The sequence below is a fragment of the Eucalyptus grandis genome, chromosome 1, assembly GCF_016545825.1.
Source record: "Eucalyptus grandis isolate ANBG69807.140 chromosome 1, ASM1654582v1, whole genome shotgun sequence".
In the NCBI taxonomy this organism is placed as follows: domain Eukaryota; kingdom Viridiplantae; phylum Streptophyta; class Magnoliopsida; order Myrtales; family Myrtaceae; genus Eucalyptus; species Eucalyptus grandis.
In genome coordinates this window covers 45448844-45466218 of record NC_052612.1, presented here as the reverse complement: position 1 = coordinate 45466218, position 17375 = coordinate 45448844, and the positions used below count along the sequence as shown (strand labels likewise).

Genomic DNA, 17375 nt, shown 5'->3' with positions numbered 1-17375 from the left:
AGAAATTCTTTAGATCCTCTTCCTTGCCATACCAGCTTGGTATTTATCTTCGAAATGTGAGGATACAAATCCTTGGAATAGTTCCTAATCATCCCCTCGGTGACTCTAGTAGCAAGTGATATATCTGCACAAGCATTCGGTTATTTATATGCATGCGCTGTTTCAAATGCCATTTACATATGCACCAATATGTCTTTAGTTGTTCAAATTGAATAGGATTGGAGAAACTAAAACCTTGGGGAGACTTCTTCTCATCAGAGAGCAGCTGCTGCAATGGATATGGGGCTCCTCCTGCAAAATTAGAGGATAAAAACAGAGGAGAATACGTTCAGCACTTGAAAAGGAACAACAGTAAAGCATTTGAACTAAACCTGGTAAGTAATCTTTATACACAGCAGGTCTACATTGACGATCCTGCTCAAATCACAAACGTCTTTCAACCTCAATAGAAGAAAGATGAAATGTTGTCAACCAAGTTTTACAGTTTTCGACTCTTCCTCCAGCTTTACCATTAAAATTCCAGCCAATGAGAGAATAACCACTGAAAAACATTCAGATTGTGCAGTTTGATATCACTGTCAATGCTTATATCAGCTTGTCTGTCATCAGCAAGTCCAGCCCTCTCTCCTGCATCAAAGTTGATTTCGCCAGAAGTAGTATGTCGATGTCTGTCCTGCTTCTCTGGAACAAGTGAACTAACAGAATTAAGGATGTCTACAATACATACATAAACATAAAACAATGAACTTGCATCATTACCTCTAACACAACAGCCCAAAACCCGATCAACCTGAAAAGCAGAAAAGGGTCAAATGAATTAAAGATGGATTCTAAGATCGATCACCAGAATTAAACAACAAAGTTGGTCATAAGTAGATTTACCTGCTGAAATTCACTCTGGCGGTGCCACTTATGCACACTGGTGTATCATTCACATGACGGTCTCTTTTCTTTGGCTTTACTGGTGGGCTTTTCAACTCTCCAGAAAGCTTATGCACTACAAAATCGATTTTAAATATATCATCAAGCCTCAATGAAAGTATCTTATATATGTCTATGTGTAATATGCCAGTAATGAAAAGGCCAATGTAAAAGTATCTACCTTTTGTTTATTTGGACCATTTGAACCTTCTTTGCTCCATTTTCTTCCATGGCAGACCGTGAACCCTTGTTTACAATTGTTCTCTTTCTTAATTGTGAATTACCTATTTCAGGTATTGCAGCTTTCTTTTTCGATCCATGTCTCTTAAAAGTAGCAATAATTTGCTTGCCATCATCATTCCTGCTCTTAGAAGCAGCAATAATTTGCTTTCTATTGTCAGTCATGCGTTTCTTCTGAATGTCATTTTTCTGCACAAGCTTTCTCTTCTTAGCTCTCTCTTTACTAGCACCAATTCCAAGAGCAGCTTGACCATCTGGACTAATGAATCCATCAGAACATTGAGAATTTTTCTCTGATGCATTTTGCATTCCTTTTTCAGAGCCTTCAATTTTTAATAGCATGTTTCTTGCTCATGCCAATTAGTGTTAGCAAAGCATTTGAACATTACATCTTTATTTTCCACATGCCAAACAACTGACTCACTAAAAAAGGATTAGTTCGTGTCACCATATGGTTATGCAGATCGCACAGTGTCATCTCATATAAAGCCTTTTCTCCATAATGTCTTGTCCAATATTGGTAGCCCGTGCATTTTGTTGCATTAACTAATAGATATCAAACAAACTATCTCTCACCCATTTCCTACGTTCAACTTATGGTAACCAAGACAGAGAATGGCGAAGTATCTTATATTACGTACATCAGGAGATTCAAGACCTTGGCCAACCATAAAATCACAGCAACCATGCAACGAACTTAATGCCACAAAAATGCACTGCCCTTAATTTTGAAACACCACAGTTCATTACTTTCCAACCTGCATAAAAAGGAAGTTCATTAAAATCAGAAAAGACACTGCAAACTAGATTGGTCTTATTAATATAATAACTTGTACATGAGAGAAACTGGCCAAAATGAAAAGGTCCTTTTTTTGCCTTTTGATTTCTCTTTCGTCATACCAACAAAAAATATAGATGCATCTTTGCATCTTTTCTTAACTTATAAAGATCTCAAAAAAACATCTACCAGGACCAACCTCTTATCACAAGAAGAGAGTTCAAGGATGTTAGATGACGCTTGTAGTTGTGGACATTAAATGCATCCATCTTACAAAAATTTCTGAAATCATGATCCCCCACAAACTTTTGGCCTGCACTCTCCATTGCCTAGCATAAAAACAGAGAAAGGACTTCTATCAAATGAAATGAAAGTCATAATATCAAATTTTTGGTTCAAAATCAGCATGAAGTAGTTTATGAAATGAAATAGTCATAAACTATAAAATGAAGAGTTACCCTAATATCCAAATTATCTCTCCAAAAGAAATATTTGTACTCCTGCTCATACAGCTAAACCTGCAAGATATTGAGGAAGACAAAATCATGTGAAAAGGCAAACCCTACCTACGTTTCCGCAATCATTAACATTATAAAATCAACAAATTGGAGGCATCTCTAACGCATTTCATCAATAGAATCCCATCATATCGAATAAAAATAAAGTACACCATGCCACCATGAGAAGGAAAACAACCTTGCACTAAAATCAATTGGAACAGGACACCAGCCAGTTACTCGGATATCTTTGGGTAAGACTCGATTCAACACTCTCACATAATCAATTTTCGCGTCTAAGACTGACAAATAAATGAAAGTAAGCATCATATTGAACATGATAATTTTTCATCATAAATAATTCGTTGCAACAAATCAAATAAAGTAAGAATCTGTAATGACTGCATAATCCCAACATATATGCACTTTCCTGCAGAATACCCTGCTAACTTGGAAATGCTAACCACTTAGTCTGAAATAAGCCACTTTTGATTAGGAAAGCAGCGTGATGTGTACACGTATGTAGAGGAATATGTATATTTAATGGATGCTTTATTACGGTACCAGCAGTTTATTTCCAGCTCGGACATCAGCCTTGCACAAAATGCACCGATTTTTAACAATTAATCTTCTCTTTAATGGGTCTGTAGCAATTGAATTGAGTCACAAGTTTCCAGTGAAGTTCAAACTTCATTCAAAAGCAATCTAAAGACTCATAGCAACAAAATAGAGCTCAAAACAATTAAAGATCAGTCACTCAAACAACATGCCATCTCTATCTATAGAAAGTCCCCAATTGTTTGCATCATCTGTGTTCTTAGGTCGCAGGTTTGATCGTAGAAGCAGGGAAATGACCTGCATCAGAAAGCAAACATAGCCTACTCATGATGCACCTAAGAAAATAAGCAAACAGGAGATAATAGAACAACAACATGAATCATAAAAGAAAGAGCCTACTGCAAACATAATTATCCTCGGTAAAATGACAATTGATACTAGACACTTGTCCACGTCACAAAACCTTCTTGTATCTTGTGGTGGTATCTCTATCAACATTTCAATCATCTTGCAAAGAGCTCCCAGCTATCAGAGCTCTTGCTCTTTGGTACTTTCTCATCTCCAATTCACATCATTGCTTCTCTAACAAAAATTCACTTCAGAACTTGCACTCCAATCACAATATTCTATGATCTAATTAACACCCAATCTCAAATTCCTTGAGAAAATCAAGGTTCACATATTGCTCCTAACCGATTCTTATACGGTAAGATTATAATCAACAAAAGCTCTCGTGAAAGGAACATCATCATGAATATTCACATTAATCACATCTATCACGAGGATGGAAATATATGGTTGTTATAAGGAAAAACTCTGATAATTTCCCCTTGTGCCCATACTTCCACAATTGCATTTTAGTAGTTAAAAGTACTAAGTAGTACACATGCAACAGTAACCATCTTTTCCAGAAGCCCTTAAACATGTTTCTGAGTAGCCTTGTCATCTGTTTTTCCAAGTTTAAGAAATAATCAAAAATTACAAAATACAACTGAGATTGTGCTCGTCTACTAAATATAAGTTGACACGTGTTTTTGCAAGAAAATGCTCAACATTTAATACAGGTTGAAACAAAGACCCACATTGTCTCTGCAAGGAAATGGTGATTGCACGGAATAGTGAGCCAAAGATAATCCCCAATCTAGCATCTGTGAACAAAATAACAATCTACCGATCCATCAAGAAACTTAGAAGCGGAGTAGCAGTTTTTGAACTTACTTGTCCAACAGATGAAACTCCTTTGTCTGTTCTGCCACGTCTTGAGTACTGTGACTTTTTCTTGTCACCAACTAAAAGCTTAGTCTTCTCAAGAGCTTTAAAATTTCAGACTGCATGACACCAAAATCAGTATGATGGGATTCGGATTGAAATGAATTAGGTGTCTGCCAAGAATGTCAAAAATGCCAAAATAGAACATCTGCTGATTTTAAATCGATAGCATCCATGATTTAAACATTCGCATTGCACAATATTAAAGAACTCTTCCATGTATCTTTGATAATAAGCAGAAACTCAGTGACTTTGCTTGCATGGTACAAACTGATCTACTAGTGTACCGAAAGATAGGTGTCCTTACTGAAAACATAAATTTAAATCTTATGAAGAAGTAGAACCCTCTTTTATAGCACATATTTTCCATTAGGCCCAATGCTGAAATGAATGAAAATTTTGGGAGAAGATGGAACGTAGGACCGGACCTCGACAGTTGGATCCAATTGTGCTTCAGAGGCAAAACCATAAAACCTGTAAAATAAAGCAAAAGTGAAGCGATTTCATTGTGCCAAAGAAAAGCCACAGTACATCCAATGGCCTAAGGCACAACACATTCAGGATTTCATATGTCTAGGAAATTAGTCAGACTTGCCATGTGGTGCAACAGAAAATTAGTCACGTATTTCACGAATCACATCCACTACACATTTACTTGTGACAGATTCTGCAACTTAAGAGATTTCTGCAGTGACACCCTAGCATTTCAATTTTTTAGAACATGAATGCTTCCATAGCAGAAATATCCTCAAATTATTAATAACAGCTAAACTTTCACAATTTCTAAGGTATTTTATATCCATGCTGCCTCTTAAGAACAAACAAAATCAAGACAAAGGGAAAGATAATATACTATACCAGATTAAATCGTTTTATGATGCAACAGTTGCATTGTATGACAAACAGTACAATGGCTACAGTCTGTACCTTTGTCCAAAATACATCAATCTTAGAGCAACATATCGCCTTGGATGGTGTTCGAGAATTCCTGTTTTGAAATCTGCAGCAGGAGGTATCACAACATTCACTAAAATATGGCTGCACATTGAAAGAACTTTAGCCAAACAGCATGCTCATCTCTATGGAAACAGGGTTGTAAGAGATTACTAACTTGAACCCTATAAAACTTAGTATTAAAAACTATTCGCACGACAATATTGATGCTTTGATTATGTCTAGTTTTAGCGCTTAGGGTCGCTTGTTTTTCTTTAGACTGTTTGGAGTCACAACTAACACAGCCTGCTAAGCAACTCCACGAAACTTCAGCACTATAGTATCCTGTAACCTCTCAAAATTTGCAAGAAGGCCACTTAATTATTGTTTGACTTTTGAACTTAAACTGTTCCTCCCGTTCCTGAAAACAGGCTGACCTCCCAAATCACTGAAAAACCCTCGACTGGAACTTGAAGAGCAATAAACACACAAGATCTCAGTGGTTCAGATTAAACATACAATTGGAGCTCAAAAAGTTTGACCAGTAGCACCTTTTTCTTCCTAGTCTTCTTGTCCAGCTTCATTGATTTGCCATTCACATCGACCACTCTACCTCCGTCTATGACACAACCAATCTTGTCTTCCATCTGCACAAAATGAAGCAATAAGCTCAAGTACATCGCATTCAGCACGGAACATTGAATTTCGCTTATCCCCTGTATGCATGGCCAATAACAAAGAAGCGCCAACCAAAAGATGCATGCGTTCACTCAAACCACCGACAAACAATGCATGCCCGACTCAAACACGCGCTCGACCCAACACCAAAACCGGGTTCGGGCTGCTACAAAGATATCAAGATTCATTCGAGAAGTCGTAAAGACAGTGAAATCCTCTCGAAAAGTGAAAAGGGAGAATCGAAATGGCTCACCTTTTGACAGCAACATCCAGAGAGTCGAGAAGAAAGGTCGGCGTTCTGCTTCTCCAGCTCCTGAAATGCAATGGGGGCCAAGTCGCGAAACCGACAGAGTTAGCACGCGGCAGCTCGTACAGGCAATCGAAACTCCCACACACACGTGCGGGTACGAACCGCTCAATCGAGTTACAGCTTCAAGGAAATCGCAATCGAATTTTTAAATAGAAAAGAAAGGAGGAAGAAGCGTTTCCAATGGCGCGCGCGCTGGAGAGAGAGAGAGGAGTACGTTGATTGTCGTCTGGAGAGAATGGATCTAGGAGCGAAGGGCGTCGACTGAATCTGCATCGGGCGAAGTAGACATTGCCTCTCTCCCCCTTCGCCTCGCTGCGCTCGACGTTCTGCTCCACGCTCTTACTCCGGCGAGACAGAGGCGATAGAAAAGAAAAAAAAAGGCAAAGGAGAAAGAGAGGTCTTACGGTACCCATACGCCTCTCTCTCCTCCACCACAACATCCCTCGCGGCCGTCACGGCGTCGCCGAAACCCCAAAACTTAGCACCGCCACCAGTATATCTAGCCTCGCAAACCTCTTTTGCTTCAAAGAAGCTCGAGAGGCCAGTCGGCAGCCGGCGATTTCTGGAGCCGCGGCTGGAAAGTCGATGACGGCGACGAGGAGAGAGGCGAGGAGGGAAGCGGTTAGGGTGAGTGAGAGGGCTCGAGCAAGAGAGGAGGGGGGCGCTTGGGGTGAGTGAGAGGGCTCGGGACAGAGAGGAGAGGAGTGCTTGAGGAAGAGAGAGGCAGAAGCGGGAAGAAAAAGCGCGCTTCGTTGAAAAAAAGAGAGAAAAAATGCAGCAGGCTCTCCTTCTTCGCCGCGCCGTCGACCCCGCCAAAGTCCGCCGAGATCTCCCTCGCGACCGAGCGGGCCAGCGTCAGGGACAACGCCTGGTCAGCGGCGGGGAGCCTGGTGCCGCTCGGGAACGAGACCGAGATGCCAGAGGCAGATGAACAGCGAGGCTTTTGGGCAGGCGGAGGCCGAGGCGGAGGAGGTGGGATGCGCGGAGGAGGAAGCAGAGGAAGGCTCTGAGCGTTCTTTTTTCTTTTACGAGGAGAGAGAACCCGCCCGTTCAAAGTGAGGAGAGAGAAAAAATTTGAGCAGGACCGTCCTTTCTTCTGCGTGGAGCCGAGCCGAGCCGAGCCGATCAAAAACCAGCGCCTTCCCCTTTTTTAGCGGGTCCCGCTCGGGGACACGTGCCGGCGTTTCATTGGTATGTGCGCACCAGGTCAGCAGATGACGTGGCGCGCACCCATACCACTGAATATTTTCTCCAAAACAAGTGACACGAGCTTAGGAAAAAGAGTTCCAGCTCAGGGTAGCATGCTCTCATCCATCCAAAAAACAAGGACCCTATATACAGCATGATCAGCAACAACGTACCGTTCAAATAGTTGCTATTCACTGCCAAAATCTCCATAATTCAAGCTTTCTGATATAGGGTCCAACCGCCTGTTGTCTCCTGTAACACCAACATATTATCTGAGTAGGTCTTTGCAGGATGGCACCAAATCCTAAAATAGAGCCAGAGGATACTTACCTTGTTCTCCCCTTTCACGAGAATCCAGAAAGTTCTTATTATCTGTTGCTAAGAAAGGTGAACGAGGATAGCTCTCCAGTATATCTGAACAAATTTAGAGCCAGAAGTGTTATTCATGAGGCTATTGCAAAGCAAACTATTGACACATATGTAGCGAGACTAACAATTCTCAAGTCTAGGAAAAGTTGGATCTCAGTGGACATTAATATGCCAAAAGGATGATGTAAGATCAAATCTAGGCACACATGGAAAGAGAAAAGGACAAACCGGACAAACCAGAACTTTGAGAGAAGTCCGCTGTCAGGTCTGATAGACTGAAATTTCTGGGGATTTGACCCAAAAACCAAATGAAGAACTGTCTGCATCCAAAAGGGCTTCATTGATGGGTTGCGATATAGAGTCTACACTACTGAAAGATGCAACAGATGTGTCGCCAATAGGTGGGCGTGTTTCCAGGACACTGTGATCAGAGCCAAACATGTACGGTGAAGCACCAGAGTAGCCAGCTTCAGTTTTAATCATCCCCCATTAATCCCTTGCACCAGACCCCCCATGTTTGAGGTCTGACTAGAAAGCATATTAGGCGGAGCATCAATCCTACTGGCATGAGCAGACATTTGCATTGCAGCGTGCAAACTTGTAGGTAGTGGTGGGCCACCATTGGTAAATGCATTAGTTAAACCAGAAGCAAGGGGTCGCTGAATGTTTTCCGCACCCAATGCTGGTCCTGTCGCATAGCATGCTGGATTCTGAGGCACTGTTAAACGCATTGCCAAGTAATATTAGTAGAGTAAGGTATGAATTAAACAACGGAAAAGGAGGGTGGGCTGCGGGCGGGTTGGGGAGTGGAACTTGCAAGATGTAAAACCCAGAAGACGTAAAAAGCAGAAATGATCAATGTGAACGGAATTTAGCCGTGAATAAACATCTGCTCTTTCCATTTCAACAGTTTTCTCTTTTAAATTATCTGCTTCTTTCCCCACAAAAAGAGCAGAAACAAAGAGAGAGAACAATCTACATTAAAAGTTCTAAGCCAATAAGCAGAGACATTAAAAGGTTCACCTCATAAAACAACATTTGTTCCTCGGATCCACCCATATGAGACCATATGCACGACCAACAACGACAACAAAATTTAAATAAATAAATAAATAAATAAATAAATAATTTTATTAATTTAAAAAATAATACTTAAAAAAAAACCACTAACCTCGGTAATAATACTATAAGATAACAACAGAATAAGAGTTTCAAATGCAAATTTGCACACTTCAAGTATCATTTGTTTGACCATAAAAATAAATATATTATTTGAGGGTAGACAACAAACTTATCCTGAATATCACGGTAACCACGGAAAGTGTTCATCACAGTCAACAGAAACAAAACCATAGTAGATGCAATCTTACATGTTGGCATATGAGTTCCATTAGAAGTTGGAAGAGCAGACGCTCCACTAGATTGCATCTGCCGCATCAATTGAACCTGTTGCTCAAGCAACTTGTTGAATTCCATTATCTGGTGTTTTACCATCAATCTCAAGTAATAGGCCTTGAAAAAATCTCGGTTCTCCTCCTCCAGCTTTTGCCAGACTGAAAAAAATCAACAAATAGTATTTTACTATTGAAAGACCTATCTGAATAGGACTCTTGCAACCAGAACAGTATGCCTTTTCCGAATGTCATAAAACTCAAATTTTAAAAGTTAGCAGCCACCGAAAAAGCAGATAATAAGCAAATTCTCATTAGGAAACGCATGATTGAATACTAAAACTACAAACATGACATTACTGTTGCTCTACTCAGTTGTTTTGTCCAACCGTTATACAGCTAGATATTTTCATCTGGCCATAACTGCTTTTGGGAAATTATGTTACATCAAGTAGATATATAAATAATTAGACTACTAACCCTTTGATGTTCTCAAGTTTTAAGAACTCAATTTCTCAGACCACACAGAATAAGAAGATAGTGATGTTACATTTTCATGATGTCTCCTTGAATAGATAAACCAATAAAAAGAAAATAAAGCTTGAGAGAAAACTCTGAAGATCAATCATCATGGCTAGGTCTCAAATCCATAATCCATAAATATCTAAGCCTTGTAAATATGCTGACGGATTCAAAATGCATTAGATTATACCCAATTAAGAAAAATGCCCAATTTCTGCATTTCAATGACAAGACCATTGGTGATGTAGGGACAAACTGAAATTTCCAATACAGTTTTCCCTGCCAGAGATGGAGTTGGTCTGTTCTGCTGCTTCCTATCTTAATAGGATACAACATCTACTGGATTATCAGCTCGAAAACAATATCCACGATATGAAAGAGGGACATTGCTTAAAATCTTTATTCTGCTGTACAGCTCCAAGTTAAATTGTGAACGCTAAAGTTCAGGACTAGGCAGTCGGGGATTTGGTCAAATTCAATATTCTCAAGCAAACATAGAAAAGTACTTTATGAGAGGCCAGATACCTCAGGAAAGAAAGTATCTTCCTCTGCCCTAATTTTCAGGGAAGAAAACACACACATACAAGTACTGCTAGGGTGACAATCGCCTATTAGGTAATTTATTCGCTTTCTATATGCATTACCCCAACAAATCAACTCGCGCAAATATAAACATTTTCTTCCTATACATATCACTTCTACAAATCAGCTCACGCCAACAAGAGGGTTGGTGACAATTAATGATATGCTACCAAAAAAGATGCATTTGAACTAGTCACTCTTATCCAGTCCATCTAGGTGACTCACAACGCCAAAAAAGATGTCAAATAAGAGGGTCGGTGACAATTAATAATATACCACCGAAAAAGATGCATTTGAATTAGTGACTCTTATCCAGTCCATCTAAGTGACTTATAATACCAGAAAGGATGTCAAATAAGAGGATTGGTGACAATTAATGATATACTGCCAAAAAAGATGTTGAAAGAGGATTGTTGACAATTAATGATATATTGCCAAAACTAATGGAAGGGGAGTTCCCTCTCTTTTCCCCTCTTTCTTCTCACCAAATGTAAGGTCATTGAATCGTTCCTCTTTGACTCGGTTCCGATTTTGCAATTAATTAATAAACATAAGGTCTATTTTTTCCTCTTTCCTTTGCGCTAATATTATTTAATTTCGCCAGAAGCTCTATTTTTTCCCATCTGGCTTATTAATAAATAGATCGACACATAGGCTGTTTTTTTTCTAGAAAAGAAAAGGTTCAATGCATTATTGTTTTCGCATGCTTTGTGTTTTCTCTCACCTCACCTTTCATTAGTAACATCATATCTATTATTTAAGAAAACATAATGCATTGGTTTCTTCTTTACTCTGCTAACAAGTGATGTTGCTTGATTTTAGCATTAACATATGATGTTTCAAATGCAGAGGATGTGGAAATGAATAATAATAAAAACAGAATAATTTAACAAAGAAAGGAACGTGTGCTCCGCACAAGAGGTGATACACGATGCATTCCAACTTTCTTGGAGAAATATACTTTTCGTATTCTTTGAATATTATCGTTCTCATCTTCCATATGTATCTAATGACTTTTTATGCATTCTCGTAGACTTATTGACATGAGCATCTATTCTAGTATCTCCTTGGTTCGAGCATACACTCGCGAGAGGAGGAAAAAAGTTACATAATTTACTAAATCAATATGCGTGTCGCATACATGTCATATACGTGCTATTTAATCAATCGATCATTCCATAAAATATTATTATGGTCAACTTGGATGGAAGCCCGATTACAATCAATCACATGACTTAGCGTACTATTTTTAATGATATAATTCCACAAAATATTATTATGGTCAATTTGGTTGGAAATCCGATTACAATCAATCACATGACTTAGCGTACTATTTTTAATGATACTAGGTATTAATATAACAAATAAGAGCTATAACTTTATGTCCCATTTCCATCATCTCCCTCCTTTTCTCTCTCGCCTTTACATTGAAGCTCTAGCATTGTTACAAGAGAATTTCTCTAGGTTTGCTTAACTTTGCACAGTTTATGGTGGTGAAATGGTAGACATGCAAGAGGATAAATCTCGTGCTCAAGAGCATGGATGTTAAAATTTTCTTCAAGGCAATATATTGAGAATACTCATTGAATGAACAAATGTAATAAGAGATCCTGGACCTAATCAATATTGAGGTACCGATTCCGTCCGAGCTATTAAATTTGAATAGCTAAATATTGATGGTCGTCATTTCACGTGTTCAAATCAGCTTATTGTCATCTTATCGTTGGTCTAGCCATATACGGGCTTCCCCCTCGAATATACTTTTATCTGATCCAATCATTGTAAGACTATGCATGCTTAATTTGTGCACAGATCGGTAGGGTTGGCTTTGGTGGTGCAATTCTTTCACAAGACATGTAGTTAGTGTTCAAGTTGACGTAGATCACATTGGTTTTGCTTAACCCATTTATAAATTCGTTAGCTTAAGGTGTCATAAATAGGTCCCGCTTAGGCCATATCACATAGCCATTCCTCGAAGACAACCAGCCATATGTCTCCAATGGCGTGCGCTTCCCAATAACTTGTTCAAATACCATGTCCTACTACTACTTCTCGAGAAAAAAAGATTGTTCATATCATGGTTTCTCCAGCATATGTGCATTGTTGGTAGACAATTAGCATGTGGTAATAGCTTAGAAAGTGAAGGGGTTGCTTAGTTCATTACTTTAACTGAAAAGGACAAGTTCCATGCTTGTATAGTATCATGGCTATAGTACTAAAAGTAGTACTGAGGAACTCGTGAGATTATATAATTGATGTTAACAGAAATAAGTATCAGAGGCAACTATTAAGAAGGCCATTTTTTTCATAACGCATTTCCTAGGAACAATTGGAGCCTAATGACAGAATCCGGCAATGCTAATCACGACGGTAAATAATCTAGAGCACCAAGGAAGCAAAATGAACTAAGACATTCGCAGCACAATCTGCTTCACTCTATCTGATTTCAATGGTCGCCAAATGGATGAAAGGATATCTTTTCTTAATACAAGGAAAGGAAATCACCTTACTGGAAATCGACCGCATTTTGGAGGAGGATGCTATGATTTTTAATTCACTTCATACTATGGGAAGTCCATTATATTTCTTTTGGCATAAGTTGATGCTAGCCTATCCACCCTCAAGGTTGAGATTGGGAATTTCAATTTATTACCAATGTGTTGTTTTCTGAAAAAGTAGTTCGCCTTTGGTAAAATTCAACTGAAACTCTTTTTGCATCTGTCAGTGATTGGAAGCGTCTTTCTAATCATACGGGCAAGAGAAATCGTCATAAGCATGGTACATTTGTCTGGCTATTTTTTTTTTTTTTTTTTTGGTTTATATGCTAACACGATTTGCCTTATAGTTGGTCAGAATTGGTATTTAAGATAAGTTCATTGCTTATAGCAGCTTATCAAAGAGAAGGTTTCGATAAGTTATGGATAGCAATTAGTCTGTTTGCGTTACATTATTTTCCTTTCGGTTTGTTACTCTCCATTTTGCTTTACTCACATTTCTTAGTTTTCCTTTTAGATGTGTGTGTCAAGTTCTTTGCAGCGAAGCTGAACTTTGTTCGGTAAAGCTGAACTTTACTCACATTTCTTACTCTCCATAGGCTTGCCTCGAACCTTTAGTGCTCGTACCTAATGCTCTGGCACCTGAACTTGAGTCCATATTTGGGTCCCCGATGCTCAAACTCTAGTCCCAACCCCTAGGCCTAGGTTTACAAAGACCGTGCATTAGTTCTTGATGCTCAAGCTCGAGTCTTTGGTTAATGAAACATTTATTCTTATAAATATATATTTTTAAAATTGGTTTTTTTAATTATTTTTCAAAAGCCGAATTTTTTAATTGATTTATTCTTTTTATTTTCTTCTTTCTTCTTTCCTTTTTTTCTTTTCTCTGTTTTCTTTTCCTATCTCCTTCCTCCACCAGTCACGCCGGCAATCCAGCAATCGGCCATGACATGGATCGATGAGCTCGAGACTTAATCAATCCTCGCAAGCTTGAGCTCATTGCTTACTCGACCCCGATGAGGCTAGAAATGCTTGAGGCTAATGAGTTCAAGGCTCACCCAATCCTGATGAGCTCAAGCTCGCCTGTGGTCATCTAGAAGGTACAAACACTTTCCGGAAACCTTCGTATCGTATTGGCCACTTCTAGACATATCCCACACTCTTCGATACTATTCGACATGAGGTCAATAGGTGTCAAAAAAAAATCCGACAGTGGTCAACTTTCCTAACACACAAGTTTGGAATTCTAACATGGAATTCCAACACGCACGGAGTCAATTTTAAAAATGATCAATAAATGGAAAGTTAAAATCTAAATGTGTAAAAAAAATAATAATTATAATAATAATAAAGGGAGGAAAAAAAACCTAGTCTTCTCCACTTCTAACTTGCACTTTCCATGACACACAATTCCCTCCTCCTCTCAACGTGCATCGCTCTTATCACCGGTGCTACTAAAAATTGAAACAATTAATGATATTAATAAATGGCGATTAACATTTTTAGTATAAATTCATTCTAAGCTCTTTATTATTATTATTATTATTATTATTATTATTATTATTATTATTATTATTATTATTATTATTATTATTATTATTACTATTATTATTATTATTATTATTATTATTATTATTATTATTATTATTATTATTATTTATAAACTCGAATTAAATTAAGTTGATTAAATAATCATAAAAATGATAATTTATTATGTATAAATAAAAATATGCACTCAGTATATAATTTCTCATAATGTATTGTAATTCTCTTTTTTTTAGAAATGATGTGTTAGCGTATCGTGTCGTGTTGTGTGTCACTTGTCAATATCAATGCTACTTAGGTGGCTGTCACCAGTCATCGATGAGACTCAATGATCAGCGGATGGAGAAGGAAAATGAAAATGAAAGAAAATAAAAGAAAAGGTAAAAACTAAAAAAAAAAAAAAAAAATCGAATTCTTTTTTGGGCTTGAGAAAAAGTAATGAAATTGAAATCATTTTCCAAATAAGATCCAAACACCAGAAAACTTTTTCGATGACACATCAATAAATAAAGGAAAACTAACCATTTTCTTGGAAAATGAATTCCCAAAAGTATTTTCTTTTATGATGAAATTTTCATTCAAACAATGCACCATTAGTAGTTATTATAAGCTCACCCCAAATGTTTTGATCATTCTTCTTGTTTGTCATATGATACTTTTTGTAAGTTTTTCTTTCTTGAGCATGGTTCGTGGATGGTAGAAAATAAGATCACATTCTTCTCCCAAGTTGCCACTCATTAGCCTAATGAAAAGAAGGTTTTAATTCCACTTTCTTTATAAGATATGACTTATGTAATGATTAAGGGTGCAGCTACTGTGAGATATTGTTTATTGAAGGAGTTGCTTGGCAAATTACCAGCTATTCAGAAGTAGAATCTTTTTTCCCCTTCTTAAATCAAATGGTTGTAAAGCTCAAGTCGATACCTTTAAAAAAGGGTAAAAAAAAAAAAAACTAAGCCTAGCCCAAAATCAAAGGAACCGAGCCAGTCAGGTATATGAGTCGGCTCAAGACAAACCTGCCCTAGCCCACTCGATTTGCGATCTCTCCCTCACTTGTGGCTTCGTTGTTGTGATGGCGACAACAATACCGACCGTCGCCACTCATGTCGCTTGTCTTTGTGCAGCCGAGGGCATGCCCGTTGACACATAAATTTTGGCGGTCTGGTTATTTATTTATTGCATAGAAAATTATGGGGTAATTTTATCCCTGAAAAATAATTAATTGCATAGCATATAGATTTATGTACATTTATTTTAATTTGCATTTTTTGCATTACTTTTTGGATTGGTGGAGGATGGGGTTTGAATTGGTGATTTTGAGTTTTAAATTGAGAGGCTGGACTAAGCCCACAAAGCGTGCAAGTTGGCCCAAGTTTTTTGTTTTTTTTTTTTAATGATGATTGAAAATTATCTTGTGAGAAAGTGGAAAGTGAAATTTTCCGGGATATGATGGATTTTTGGATAAGGCAGGTTGACAAAAATATTGTGTTTTATCTTTGTAAGATTTGGATTTAGAGAAAAATTCTATCACAATCTTGAATAAAATCGGTGAAGGAATATTGCGTTCAAAAAAATCCTCATGGATGGTGATCTAAAACCCTAGTCCAATCACCTATAAATAGGTTGTTATGTTACAGAGTTGGGGGTGCAAACATTGATACATACGGCCACATTGAGGGAAGTGCATAATATAGATACACGTGAAAGAAAAGAGGGAGAGGTTGCCTTCTTGTTCTTGCATCGGCACCCTCGTTGCCGACGTCCTGCTGCTGCAATTGCTGCTTGCGTCCACAAATTTAAATTCAGCAAATTCCCGACGAAGCTTTCGCTCTCCCAATGTTGTATTTTCTTTGTGACGTTGATCATACGATGCAGTCATCCAAAACCCCATCGTGAATAGCGAAGCCGCCGCCTTTACCCTCTCGTTGGACCATCAACAACCCGATCCGATCTCCGCCAACCCTAACGAGACATCCAAGAGCCGTAAGTTCCAGCACTTGCTCAGGGAAAAGTCAAAAGAAATAACACAGAAAGAGGCATTGATTGGTGAAGAATAACCGAAGGGGATGAAGCATAAGACGTGTCCATGAAGCATGAGTCAAGAAGTCTTAAGGAATTCTTCTCGGCCATTGTGAAGATCCATGTTCATCATCTCCTCATCTTCACGTCCTCCACATAATCAAGGAAAGGCCAAAGGAGGAAAACGTGGAGAAGGAGGAGGGCCGTACCGCACTCACGGAGACAATTTCCACAAGCACAAAAAAAGGCCAAGAGAGAAGACGGCCATGACGACTCCTTCGCCTGACGCTAGTAGCAAACTTCCGGGTTTCCTTGGTGAGGTTCGCTACCGTGACAACAAATTGTCGACCCCCTGGCGAGCAGCTACACCACGAGTCTCGCCGAAGCACCACCACAGCCACCGTCCTTGAGCCTAGCCGCGCCGAGTCTCAATCATGGGTCTGTTCCGTTTGGATTTTGGGAAAAATTCAAATTTAGGTAGAGATTTATTTTATTTTTAGGTAGATTTAATTTATTAGTTATTTTATTTTAGTTTTTGATATTTTATCTCTTTGTTTGAAATATTTTCCAATGCATGATTAAAATTCCCTAATGTAGCATCCAATTCGCAACCGCATAAATTTTTACTCTATCTATAAGGCTTTAGATGGAATAATAATTATTCACGCGGGAGTAAAATTGATATCTTGATCTTTAAGACTTAAGATCAATTTTTTGATTTTATTAGCGAAATAATCAAGTTTGAATTTCGATTCGAATGATGGATAGCATCTTTGATGACTATGGATGGTTTAATGTTTATTTTTTAATTGTTCTACTTATCCTGAAAATACAAAAAAGTGCATTCCATGTAGATTAGAATTGTTTTCCTAGATGATGTTGCATGATAGAATAGGTTTTTTTAAATGCATGTAATATCTAGGTTAGATAATATTTTCTGGATTGGATTGCATGACGATATAATTTTCTAGATTAAGATAGGATTTAGATTGGTCCATTCTAACTTAAAATAGATAATGTCTCGCTTTAGTTAGATTTTTATTTTTAGTGATTTTAATTACGAATTTTCATTAAAAAATA

The 17375-nt window shown here is 38.1% G+C and overlaps 3 long non-coding RNA genes and 1 pseudogene across 3 annotated transcripts; all 4 read right to left on the bottom strand.

The window, feature by feature from the left end:
* Positions 1–436: 436 nt before the first annotated feature.
* LOC120291327 lies at positions 437–2440 on the bottom strand. Its single transcript, XR_005549326.1, has 7 exons — positions 2398–2440; positions 2139–2268; positions 1803–1919; positions 1103–1415; positions 883–989; positions 760–790; positions 437–681 (listed from the first exon to the last, which is right to left on the bottom strand). It is a non-coding gene; the product is annotated as an uncharacterized LOC120291327 (long non-coding RNA).
* On the bottom strand, positions 2437–5648 carry LOC120291329. The gene is made up of 5 exons (XR_005549328.1): positions 5191–5648; positions 4692–4737; positions 4213–4322; positions 2636–3291; positions 2437–2457 (listed from the first exon to the last, which is right to left on the bottom strand). It is a non-coding gene; the product is annotated as an uncharacterized LOC120291329 (long non-coding RNA).
* Positions 5649–5748: 100 nt separating this feature from the next.
* LOC120290624 lies at positions 5749–7202 on the bottom strand. The gene is made up of 3 exons (XR_005548442.1): positions 6399–7202; positions 6128–6187; positions 5749–5843 (listed from the first exon to the last, which is right to left on the bottom strand). It is a non-coding gene; the product is annotated as an uncharacterized LOC120290624 (long non-coding RNA).
* Positions 7203–7488: 286 nt separating this feature from the next.
* On the bottom strand, positions 7489–9489 carry LOC120287013 (annotated as a pseudogene).
* Between the last annotated feature and the right edge of the window lie 7886 nt (positions 9490–17375).